We start from the raw sequence: 13,909 nt of genomic DNA on the forward strand, positions 1-13,909 counted from the left end.
AAAAATGTTATAGTAATAGTTAATTATTGCTCATCCTAATGTCTAAAAAAATATTTCGTTTCATTTTGAACCTCAAAAATATTTCGTTTGTAAAGATACAGATTTAAATTAAATTATTCCAAGGAAAATAAATGTTGATTTTGAAATGAACGAATCTCAAAAATGTAATCTCTTTTCGTATTTTGACATTAGGAATTATTTGTAAGACTATTGTATAAAGCCAAAGCCTCATTTTATATTTAGTGCAATAAATTGGGCAGACATTTTGAAAAAAAATACTAAAATAATGACAAAAATATCCAAGTTTATATTTTTTTTAACAGTTTTATAATTAAAGTTTTTTAATCTGTTTCTATGTTGTCTGTCCAATGTAGGTTTAGCGTGGATATGTGAAATTTGACAACTAATAAATTACTTTCAATTTCAAAATGAATACCGTTATATAGCTCTATTATCCGCTTCTGTCTGTATATTTGAAAGAAAATCTTTAATTATACTAAAGAAGTTATACTTCTTAGAAATAATACATATATTTTTTGCATACAAATAAATTATGTCTCAGTCATAGATTAGTAAAGATACTTCTGCGCCTTGAAATTGAATGAAGTCAAAAACGGCTTATTAGTTCTTTTTTTGAATTCTTGACAAATAAAAACATTTTTAGAGAAAATTTACGAATAAATAACTAATACTGCGTAATTTACATAATAAATAAATAATTATTTCAAATATTTTAGGGACATTTTAGCACGGAGACGTGGCAAAACTTTTTTACGCAACTATTTCAATTCTCAAAACTGGGTACATTTTCTTGTTAGGAGTGAGTGATCTTTACTTATCTATGGTCTCAGTTAACAACAAATAGATGAAGATAATAATAACTACAGCTAAATTAGGTACTTATGTGTTACATCGACGCGCGTAACTTCGTCTCATGCTAAAAATGTAATTATGATCTGATTTCTCAAACGCGCTAAGAGAAGTATAAAAATATTCAAAAATATTTATTGACATTTGGTATATTTTTTTTAATTGAATTATTATATAAAAGTCATGTCAAGTGATAAGAAAACATGTAAAATATACATTATGGTTTAAAAAGGCTTATTTTGCCCTTTTTAATATAACTATTAAATTAAACAATCGAATATATAGACAGAATAGCATATAAAGGGTTATATACAGGGTGTCCCGTAAGTACCACGACAAACTTGGGGAGAACATAGGTGAGGGTCTGACCTGTCTGAGAAAAAAAAATAACCTTAGTAAAAGTGTCACCGTTTTTGCACTATCGATTGTTTTATATTTTTTGATAAAATCAGCCCTCTTCATCTTCTTTCGTTAACTGCGTGTACAAATTTGATGATGCAGTATTTATTTTTTCTGTTAAATACTATCAGATAGTTGGTCTACTATATTGAAATGTAAATTGGTTAAAAGATGTAAAGGAACCATGAGAAAAATGGGGGTATTTTTAGATTTTGAATTTTTTACTATTTTTTCCTCAACTTTGACTACTCGCCGTGAAAAAAAAGTGTACTGAACTATAAGTGCACATTGCCCAAAAAATATGTCTAGTTAATAGAGATTTCAAAAAGGTACCTCACTTACTATTTAAAGTTGAAGAAAAAAAGTTAAGGCTGTTTTTGCATGAAAGGGACTGAAACCAACTAAAACATAATGATCAACTTTTTATTTAAATTACGCTTGCTACCAACTCAAAACGTGTCAAACAGTACAAAATAACATCATTGACTAGTTAGATACATAAAAATATCCTTCTTCAGTTGTAAAAAAACAACTAAGTAACGAACAAGCAAACAAAGTAATACAATGTTTCAAGAGAATTTTTACCTACTTTTAACTGTCGTGTTGAAGTGAAACTTTATATTTGTATGTAATTTGAATGACAATTCCATAATTTGGTATCTTGGAACTGATCTGATGATGGACCCAGGACATGGATGGTAGATCTCCTACCAGTTTTTACCATTAGTCGCTGATGAGTTGGAGTATCACCCCTGGCTCCATCATGAGGTCAGTTCCATTATAACAAATTATGGAATTGTCATTCAAATTACATACAAATATGAAGTTTCACTTCAACACGACAGTTAAAAGTAGGTAAAAATTCACTTGAAACATTGTAGTACTTTGTTTGCTTGTTAGTTACTTAGTTGTTTTTTTACAACTGAAGAAGGATATTTTTAAGTGTCTAACTAGTCAATGATGTTATTTTGTACTGTTTGACATGTTTTGAGTTGGTAGCAAGCGTAATTTAAATAAAAAGTTGATCATTATGTTTTAGTTGGTTTCAGTCCCTTTCATGCAAAAACAGCCTTAACTTTTTTTCTTCAACTTTAAATAGTAAGTGAGGTACCTTTTTGAAATCTCTATTAACTAGGCATATTTTTTGGGCAATGTGCACTTATAGTTCAGTACACTTTTTTTTCACGGCGAGTAGTCAAAGTTGAGGAAAAAATAGTAAAAAATTCAAAATCTAAAAATACACCCATTTTTCTCATGGTTCCTTTACATCTTTTAACCAATTTACATTTCAATATGGTAGACCAACTATCTGATAATATTTAACAGAAAAAATAAATACTGCATCATCAAATTTGTACACGCAGTTAACGACAGAAGATGAAGAGGGCTGATTTTATCAAAAAATATAAAACAATCGATAGTGCAAAAACGGTGACACTTTTACTAAGGTTATTTTTTTTTCTCAGACAGGTCAGACCCTCACCTATGTTCTCCCCAAGTTTGTCGTGGTACTTACGGGACACCCTGTATATGTCACAATATTGTTATGTCTTCGAAGTTTGCGCAAAACCTTAAAAATAAAAATAATTGTAAAAAATGTAAATTTTATTTAGTTTTAATTTTAGTGCCTAGCGTGTATTATTAGTCGTTTATTATAAGATCATTGTAAAGAATTAAATATAAAAGAATAAGTTATATATACACTTTGTGGTTTTATTTCCTACTCGCTGACCCGGCAAACTTTGTACCGCCTCAAAATCTATTTATCAAATATCTATCTATCTATCTATATCTATATATATATATATATAAGAGATTTCCACGTATATAGTCACTCATCACGATATCTCTGGACCCATTAGAGCTAAAGACTTGAAATTTGGTAGGAATATTCTTTTCACCGAGTAGAGGTCAGCTAAGAACGGATTTTACGAAATTCCACCCCCAAGAGGGGTTGCGGGGGTGTTAATTAAAAAAAAATCACATTTTAAAACTACAGCTCTTATAGGTATGAAACTTAGTCAGGATATTCTTTTTGGCATGTTTGAATTTACTAAAAACTAATTTTGTCCTGTGTAAACCTGTCAACCCCTATTTAACCACCTTTAGGGTTGATTTTGGAAAAACCCTTAGATTAGATTTTTATTACATTAAATCAGAAAGCTAAATACCAATTTTCATCTAGTTTGCTTTAAAACTGACGGACTTTCATATTAACTTCCAACCCCCATTTAACCCCCTTAACGGTGGAATATCAAAAAATCCGTTCTTAGTGCGCATCTACATTATAAAATGAAGCTATATTTCATAAAAATTTTTGGTCAAGTTTCAGAGTTTTAAAAGCGATAGATTGGAAGATAATTTTTTTTTTAATTTTCAACGCCCCCGCACTCCCCTCTGGGGGTGGAATATCATAACCCTTAAGTTGGTAAAATAAGGGTTAACAGCTTATTTTAAAATTTGCCAATTTGAAAGCCAGCACTATGTAAGTTAGCCATTGGCTCACTGGTTAGACACAGTGGAACTATAATTCTACCGTTTAGAAAATGAACCCTTATTTGGGCTAAATAAGGGTTGTAAGTTTGTATGAGAGTCCCCCAGTTTTGATGTAAACTGTATAAAAATCGGTATCTGGGTTTCGATAGAAAATAATTAATCATCTATTTCATTATTTTTGGAAAATCATCCCTTAAGTTCGTTAAATAGGGGTTGGAATTTTATTTCAAACTCCGTTAATTCGGAAGCAAGGACTATAAAAACTTGCATTTGGCTTTCCTGTTGGAAATAATTGAATTTTTTTAACACCATTTATGGAAAATCTATCCTCAAGAGGGTAAAATAGGGGTTGTAAGTTTGTATGAAAGTCCACCAGTTTTGAAGTAAACTGTATAAAAATCGGTATTTGGGTTTTCGATAGAAAATAATTAAACACTTATTTCATTTTTTTTTTTGGAAAATCATCCCTTAAGGTCGTTAATTGGGGGTTGGAATTTTATTCCAAACTCCGTTAATTCGGAAGCAAGGACTATAAAAACTTGCATTTGGCTTTCCTGTTAGAAATTATAGAACTTTTTAACACCATTTATGGAAAATCTACCCTCAAGAGGGTAAAATAGGGGTAAGTTTGTATGAAAGTCCTCCAGTTTTAATGTAAACTGTATAAAAATCGGTATTTGGGTTTTCGATAGAAAATAATTAAACACCTATACCATTATTTTTGGAAAATCATCCCTTAAGGTCGTTAAATGGGGGTTGGAATTTTATTTCAAACTCCGTTAATTCGGGAGCGACCACTATGAAAAATTATCATTACAATCAATGAAGCATCTGAGTCACGGTTTTTTTTAGATTTTTAGATCAACCCTTAAGACTGCTATAGAAGGGTGTATGCATTATGCCTTTCTGTTTACACATCTGTTTCAGCATTTTAGCAACTCAACAATCAACCACCATTAGGGTACTATTTTTTTTTATACTATAGAAGTAGAAGACGAGCATGCAGTCCACCTGATGGTAAGTGGCTACTGCCGCCCATGGACATCTGTAATCAACCCCAGATAGGATTAGATATTCCTACCTGAGGTCAGCCACGGATGCGCCGCTACCCCTGAGGACTAAGTTGGAACGCCTCGGAAAAGTCAGTCTCCCTTACCACACCCTTAAAAACGGAACACAGCAGCGCCTAACACTGCTGTTATAGTGTAGAAATAGGTGTGGCGGTGGTGCCGCCGGAGTCGAACCACAAAGGGTTCTACCACCTTTAGAAACCTATAAGTAAAGGAAGATTCTTTAAAAACCGTTGTTGAAGTTACTTCCTTTGGCGTGTCTGGAAAAAGAACAGAGTGCAGAGAGGTTTAGTGTAGGGTGAAATTCCACGGGCCATCGTAACATATATTTTTAACATGGGAATGTATTACGCTTGTTGAAGTGCACATCGACGGTTTTTTAGGGTTCCGTACATAAAGGATAAAAACGGAACTCTATTACTAAGACTTCACTGTCTGTCCGTCTGTCCGTGTGTCACAGGGCTCTATCTCTGGAACCGTAATAGATAGACATTTGAAATTCTTACAGAGGATGCATAACGGTGGCCGCTATAACAACAAATACTAAAAATTAAAAAGTTGAAAACAAAAAGGGGTCCCCATACAACAAACTGCTATTCGATATTTTTCCAACTAACTTTTAAACCGTTAGAGGTAGACAGTTGAAATTTTCACAAAATGTGTAAATAAAAATTTTAGTTGTACGGAATGCTCAAGGTGCGGGTTGGACTTGCACTTGGTAAATTATTAGTAACGCGCAGACCCGCGGGCCACAAGGAAAAGTCGCGGGCCATACACCACCCGTGGGTGTCGGCTTGCCGACCGCAGGTGTTGAATTAGCTATCAGAAATTTGATGATAAAGTATTTATTGATACATATGTACATAGGAATGTTTTTGAAATTCTACTAAGGAGGTAAAAGAAGTGTTATATGTATATATACGGGAATCTTTTAGGTTCGAAGTTAGAAACGTAAAATTTCAGATAACGTCTATTCAGACAAATACACGACAACGTGGACGGGTGCAAATTTCATATATGATAATGCGTAATTTTGGTATACTGATTAGGTACATCGCAACTACTTTGGACACACTGCGTGCCAACATTTTGTCCTGGCGTGGGGTATGGTTGTGGTTATGCGTGGATTAGTGATGGTTATGTGATAGACACATAGACCTTGGATTAAAATTTTTGGGCTAGAACAGGGCTACAGTATCCCCTGCCTGTCGTACGAGACTAAAGGGGGACTTCGGGAGTTGCGGGCAGCAAGAATGGGAGCTCTAACCGCCCAGCCAGCTACCCTGGAAAGAACCACTGTATGTAAGGCCGCATATAACATGGACGGTTCCTATGGAATAGAGTAAATAATAATTATTGTATCCTACATGAAACTTATATTTTAAAGAAAGTTTCATTACAGTCCACTAATTAGAATTTAAGTGTATGTTTCTGAAGAAAGCTTGACCAATTTAGTTACACAGTGAAGAAAAAAAGCTTTTATTAATTAAATATTAATGCTATTTTATCGTTAAAATTGTTAAAGGTACAAATTTACGATTACAGTTACGAGTATTTGTCTGTTATATCATATTTTTTTTTACGCGGGCGAAGCCGCGGGTTCTGCTAGTATTTCATATAAAATATAGCCTATGTTATTCGTGGATAATGTAGCTTTCGAATGCCGAAGGAATTTTTAAAATCGGTCCAGTAGTTTTTGAGCCTATTCATTACAATCAAACAAGCAAACAAACAAACAAAGCTTTCCTCTTTATAATATTAGTATATATATAGCCCGGTCAAGTTAATCAAAAAATAGTACTCAAATAGCAAAAATTCGAATAAGTGCCGACGCACACGTCCGATCGATGGGGACTTTTGACAATTTATTTGTAATAGTAAAACCAAGGTCTCTACGGAAATTCAGCTTTCCCGGAATTTTTGCTTTTTCAATTGTCTAAATTGACCGGACCTTGTTTTTTCTGTTCCATGGACCGGACTAATAGATATCTTTTTAGATGGTAGAGTTACTCTTTACCGTTATCAAAAGTTCATAACATTAGTGCCCAGCAGTGGTCGCAAATATTCCTTGTGTAATTTCATTGCAAGAAAAAAATATCTCGTATGAAATAAGAATTGAGAGGATCGTTGATACCGGCTGACTCACACGTGAGGTATGGTCCGCGTAAAACTGCTAGTCCGCTCTGAATTAGAAATGAATCGCATCCCCATAGCAAATTGTATGACTACACCTGCTCGCAACAATTTTAAAGCGGACTTGCAGTTTCGCACGGACTACACATATTTTAATACGAGAACGCAGCTGACCTGAGTGGGTATGTCATGTATGGCCGATAGCATCATTGAACAAATATTAAGAACTAGTAAAACACTCTGCTTAAACATTTAGGGACAAACTTAAGACGAATCCAACGACACCTGATATGTAAAGTTTGTCAAGCCTTTTGGGCTGATGAGCGTACCAAAGAATGAGATATACATACATATGCTCGAAAAACATAACACTCCGCATTGGGCTTAAAAAGCATCCATAAATATAGTCCGCACCAAACTGCTATTCCGCTCTGAAGTTGTTGCGAGCAGGTGTAGTCATACAATTTGCTATGGCGACGCGATTCATTTCCATATTCAGAACGGACTAGCAGATTTACGCGGACTATTCCTTCTAAAATACGATCTCAAGTAGTTATTGAAGTGTCACAGAGATTCCTGTTATTTACTTACGCGGACTATAATCAACACTAAACTCACGTCATCCCTCGGTACAACTTCATATAATTCCAGAGGTTACCGAAAAATACTAAAGTACATCGCACTCCACTTATTTCTGCGTTATAACAATAGTGAAGCGCTGCTGATATCTGATTTAATGTCTTGTAAAAGGAAAATACTTATTCGAGGCATTCCAACTTAGTCCTCAGGGGCAGTGGCGTTTGTGGTCGACCTCGGATACGACTAATCTTATCTGGGATAGATTACAGATGTCCATCGGCGACAATAGCCGACATAGACAGATGACTCCTTACTCATTTGCTTCAATCTAAATATATATAACTTAAAGGTTACTGACTGACATAGTGATCTATCAACGCACAGCCCAAACCACTGGACGGATCGGGCTGAAATTTGGCATGCAGGTAGATGTTATGACGTAGGCATCCGCTAAGAAAGGATTTTGATCAATTCTACTCCCAAGGGGATAAAATAGGGAATGAAAATATTACTTCGTAACGCGAGCGAAGCCGCGGGCAAAAGCTCGTACAATATAAGCCTAACTTCATTACCGTTTACATTTTAGACCTAATCTCGAACATTCCATGAGTGTTAAGCAAAATAAAGATATATTTCTCAATTATGCCTTGATTGGCGGGCAGGAGCCATACGTCACAGTTTATTGGGCGGTATAATGTGTGGGCACCTTAATTAAGGCCCCGTGTCACCGTAATAAAGTAGCGGGTTTATTAAAATTCTAGCTTGTCTATGGTTCGTTTATCGATGGAAGTTTGTTTATGCTTTTGTTCAATTTATGCTTTATTAATTGCTAAAATAAGTTATTTTAATAAAACTGATTTGTTATTAATATTGTGGGTTATGTTTAGTAAAATTTGTTGTCATTCATCTACACTAATATTATAAAGAGGAAATCTTTGTTTGTTTGTTTGGTTGTATTGAATAGGCTCAAAAACTACTGGACCGATTTTAAAAATTCTTTCACCTAAAAAGCTACATTATCCACGAGTAACATAGGCTATATTTTATATGAAATATATTTGATAAATAGACTTTGAGCCGGTACAAAGTTTGCCGGGTCAGCTAGTTATAAAATAAAATCGTAGTCATTTTTGGATAAAAAAATATACTGAATAATATAATATGATAAAAAGTAGGTATACAGTCAATTTAAGACAAGATACCAATTTTTTTTTAGTTTTAATATAAAATTCTCGTGTCACAGTGTTAGTTACCTACTCCTCCGAAACGGCTTTACCGATTTTCACCAAATTTTATATGTATATTCAGTAGGTCTGAGAATCGGCTACTATCTATTTTTCATACCCTTAAGTGATAAGGGTTGTCCACCCTTAACATTTTTTTATTCATATGGCAACACAACGTTTGCCGGGTAGCTAGTAATATGATAAAACGTTACTATATAGTCATTTAAAGACATAGATTTACCAATTTTCTCATTAATAACTTCATTAATTACAAATCAGAAACAGCATAAAACGTAAGAAGTCGCGAAATATTTTCACGTGTCTAAATGCAGTGCATAAAGAAAATAATGTTTATAATAAGTTCCTAAAACAAGATTATTAAAGAAAATATTTGATCCAATAATTTCACACACATATTTTTATCATATCCGACTAAGGATGCTGTTTCGAGCTTATTTAGATATGTATCTTTGTCTCATGCATTGGCGTGTAATATAATCCAAACGGCTTGACAGATCCTAACATGAGATGTCGCTGAATTCGTCTAAATTATGAAACAAATCTCAAAGTGAAGTCTACCAATACGCACTTGGCCAGCGCGGTGGACTATGGCCTAATCCTTCTCATTCTGAGAGGAGACCCGTGCCCAGCAGAGTCGATAATGGGTTGAAGATAAGAGTGTCTAAAGCTATAGTTTAAGCAATTCTTTTTTCATATTTTTTGTAGAAAATTAAACTCAAGTAGAGACCGCGCCAAACTGCTAGTCCGCTCTGAAGTTGTTGCGAGCAGGTAGTCATACAATTTGCTATGGCGACGCGATTCATTTCTATATTCAGTTTTAGGCGGACTATACCATCTAAAATAACATCTCAAATACTTATTTAAGTGTCACAGAGTCTGTTACTTATTTTTTGTGAAAACCTTATTATTTTTATCTCACAGCATTCAAATTACATATTTTATGGGAACTCCGATGAAGCGTTACTCCGACTCCATTTTGTGAGATTATATCACAATAACAAATACGGCTTGGATAAGGAGTAATAAATGATAAGCGTGTTACGGAGGGAAAACGGCTTTTCGAAGAGTGACCATGAGATATCGAAGTACCAGGATATCTTTATTTTATAAGTAAACTAGTGGTGCACGCGGCTTCGCTCGCATTTTAAAGAAATAATATGACATACATAAAACGGAAAATTTGTACCTGCATTGGATGACAGTGGTGCCATCTGTTGAATGGTCTTACCAACTCCCAAACCCTCGTGGGCTCTTGGACAACAACTTTGCTAAAGATCATCACTTGATCAAATGCATAGTTTCCGATTCTATAACTAATTACGAATTAAAAATTAATTTAAAAAAGTTTTCCCACGGACTAAATTGTAAATCTAAACCATTCTCAAGTCCCCTTGAACACACACAACAAATTTCATCAAAATCAGTCCAGTCGTTTAGGAGGAGTTCTGTGACATACACACGCACATAAGAAATATATATATAAGATTTCGAAGGTGGTAGAACCCTTTGTTGTTCGACTCCGGCGGTACCACCGCCACATCTATTTCTGTTATAACGGCAGTGTTAAGCGCTGCTGTGTTCTAAGGGTGTTTGAAGAATGTATGGAGACATACTTATCCGAGGAGTTGAACCACAAAGGGTTTTACCACCTTCCGTAGTAACTAAGTAAGTACCAATTCAAAGTAGAAAAGCATTAAAATAAAACATCTTCACCTCTACAATTCTTCACCTCTCCGCTTCACTTCCTTACTTCACCCACCTTCACAACTTCTCTAATTCCGAGGAACCCTAAACTTTCAGACAAAATTCCCTCCTTCCTCCCGAAAGCAATGAATAAATCAACGCTACACGGCACTAGCCAGGAATATTCCTAATAATGCCCTATGAGAAATATTCCCGGGCGGGGTCGTAAGCGTAATAAATGATAAGGGAATAAGCAGACATATTGTGTGTACAGTGGCCATGCTTCTTGTTTTAACGAAATAACATACGGAAGCAGTGATAGCCTAGTGGTTAAGGAACTCGGCTTCTTGATTGAGGGGTCCGAGGTTCAAATCTCAGGCACGATCCTCTGATGTCATGAAAAATAACTCACAAAATCTTAACTTGAAACTACAATACTACCGTTACAAGGTAGTCATATTTAATAATCGTCAAATGAATATCAATTAAACAATTTAGTTACATTTATCCAAAAATAGAAGTCTATATTTTTTATTCAATTGAGAAAAAAAATCCTGCAGTGATAGGCTAGTGGTTAAGAAACTTGGCCTCTCCATCAAGGGGTCCGAGGTTCAAATCCCAGGCACGATCCTCCGATTTTTCAAAGTTATGTGCGCATTAGAAATTAATTATCACTTCCTTAAAACGATGAAGGAAAACACCGCGAGGAAACCTGCATACCTGAGAAATCTTAAAAAAAAGTTTTCAAAGGTATGTGAAGTCTACCAATACGCACTTGGCCAGCGCGGTGGACTATGTCCTAATCCTCCTCATTCTGAGAGGACACCCGTGCCCAGCAGTGGAACAGTAATGGGTTGTTGATGATGATGATGATGAAAATCCTGCGTTTAGCGATGTAGCGTTCTAATTATGTTGTATTATGAAATATCTATGTATTATTATGTATCTACGCACTCTTATAGTTCTAATATTCTTTCTTTCTTTCTTGTTTTTTTTTTTTATTTTAAGACGGCTTTTGGAAATATTTATAGCAAAAAGAATAGAACGTTGTTGAAAAACCGTTGATTATTGTTACACTTCAATTAAACAATCCCAAATATTTATCATTTCCTTTCTTTCTTTTATATTTTTTTCATTTCTAATGTTATTTCTTTCATGTTTTTTTCATTTATTTATTTTTATTAAAACAGAATAAAATCCTGCGAGTAATGAACGAGCGCCATGAATATCGGATGTGTTCCGACGGAGTATTATTTAGCGGATAGCGGTGAGGGATTGCGAGCTAGCGCGAGGGATAGAGACGGCTTTTGGAAATATTTAAGTAATAAAAAATATTGTTAGCTATTGAAAAATATGTGTAAACATTCCTAAAATATTGGTTATTTCCTTTTCTTTTTTAATTCTTTTTATCTAATTGGTTTAATCAAATAAAAACCAAAATAATGGAAATATGAACATTAAGTCGTTTTTAAAAAAAATGATAATAACTACTCCAAAGTACCTACCCTCAAATTTATTTTTGAGTACTTTTCGTTATGGTTTTATTTTAGCATTATGTGATACGTTTTATTTTTATGTCCCTACGCACTCTTATATTTTCTAATACGACATAATAACGTTACACTTTCATAGTTCAAATGTCATCTTTCTTTTTTTATTTTTTTTTCTAATGAAGATTTTATTCTGTCTAATACAGGCAGAATAAAATCCTGCGAGTAATGAACGAGCGCCATGAATATCATCTGTGTTCCGACAGAGTATTATTTAGCGGATAGCGGTGAGGGATTGCTGCTAGCGCGAGGGATAGAGACGGCTTTTGGAAATATTTAAATAAGTAATAAAAAATATTGTTAGGTATTGAAAAATATGTGTAAACATTCCCAAAATATTGGTTATTTTCTTTTCATCCTATCTTTGTTAATTCCTAATAAGTTAATTAGCATTTTAAAGCAAAATAACGGAAATATGAAAATTACAAGTAAGTCGATTTTCAAAAGGTTTAACATTTTTTTATACAAGACTAGCTGACCCGGAAAACTTTGTACCGCCTCAAAATCTATTTATCAAATATATTTCATATATCATATATATAATGGTGAAAGAATTTTTAAAATCGGCCCAGTAGTTTTTGAGCCTATTCATTACAATCAAACAAAGAAACAAAGTATTCCTCTTTATAATATTAGTATAGACAAAAGCACTCCAAAGTACCTATCCTCAAACTTATTTTGAGTAGGTACTTTTCGTTATGGATTGATTTTAGCATTATGTGATACATATTATTTTTATGTACATACGCACTCTTATAGTTTTAACACGACGTACGTAATAACGTTAAACTCTTATACATAGTTCTAATATTGACGACCCGCGAGGCGGAGCGGCCACCATACCGGTCTGACGCGCAAAGGGTCCCGGGTTCGATCCCCGGCCAGACAGATATCTAAATGATGAATTTAGATCTCTGTTCCTGGGTCTGGGTGTTTGTGTATTTGTCTATGTGTGTGTCCATGGCACCCACGACACAGGGAATCCTAGTGTGGGGCTGTGAGTGTAGAAAGCGTTTATATTCTTTCTTTCAATTTTTTTTCTGATTGAAACAGAATAAAATTCTGCGAGGAAATGTTCACCAAAAATAGCGGATTGTAAAATTATTAGATATGACATACTTTCCACATATAAATAGCTTAAAAAATGTGAATATGATTAAACATATTAATTTACTTATTCGTTAATATTTCCAAAATTCAGATTTTTAACTAGAAAATAAATAGAGAATATTCACAAATTACTAAAAAATAAAGGAAATTTAAACAAAATATAAAATTGAAAAACATCTTATTCAAAACCTTAGTTCAACAGCATTTAATAGTTATTTAGATATTTCCCTATCCGGGGATCGAACTTGGAACCCTCTCACAAAACTAATAAATAACTTCAAAATATTTTACCATTCCAGCTAATTAAACCTTTACTTGTGTTAAATACACAAAACACTGGCCATCTACAATAATGACTGACAACAATAGTTTTCTAAAGGACTACACTATTATCCATGATTCTATAGTCTATGGTTCACAGCTCTATTGTCTATTGGTGTAACAACGGTAGCGAATAATTCGTTTCGGTATGAACTGTGAACAATTTTATTTATGTTTTCTTTGAAATAAGATAAATTAGAGGAAACCAGATTTATAAACCATGGAAATGATGGTATACTAACTATGATGGTAGAACGCTCAATTGTTCAACTCTGAAGGCACCACTGTCACACTTATTTTGATACCTATAACAGAAGTGTGGTAATAGAGACTTATATGAGGCTTTCCAACACGTCCTTTGTCAATAATCGATCTATCGAAAGTTTAGCTTACTTTTAACAATAGCTTGATTAGAAAAGGTATTTTTTTTCTTCGGTACCTAGTTAGATAA

The 13,909-nt window shown here is 34.0% G+C and overlaps 1 long non-coding RNA gene across 1 annotated transcript in view; it reads left to right on the forward strand.

Moving 5' to 3' along the window:
• Positions 1-13,909, forward strand: part of LOC140748655 (uncharacterized) — a 342,763-nt gene that overhangs the window by 67,842 nt on the left and 261,012 nt on the right. The gene's annotated exons all lie outside the window — the stretch shown is intronic.

Source organism: Epargyreus clarus, unplaced genomic scaffold (genome assembly GCF_041222505.1).
Source record: "Epargyreus clarus isolate Ecla_fem2 unplaced genomic scaffold, WU_Ecla_fem_2.2 ptg000016l, whole genome shotgun sequence".
NCBI lineage: Eukaryota > Metazoa > Arthropoda > Insecta > Lepidoptera > Hesperiidae > Epargyreus > Epargyreus clarus.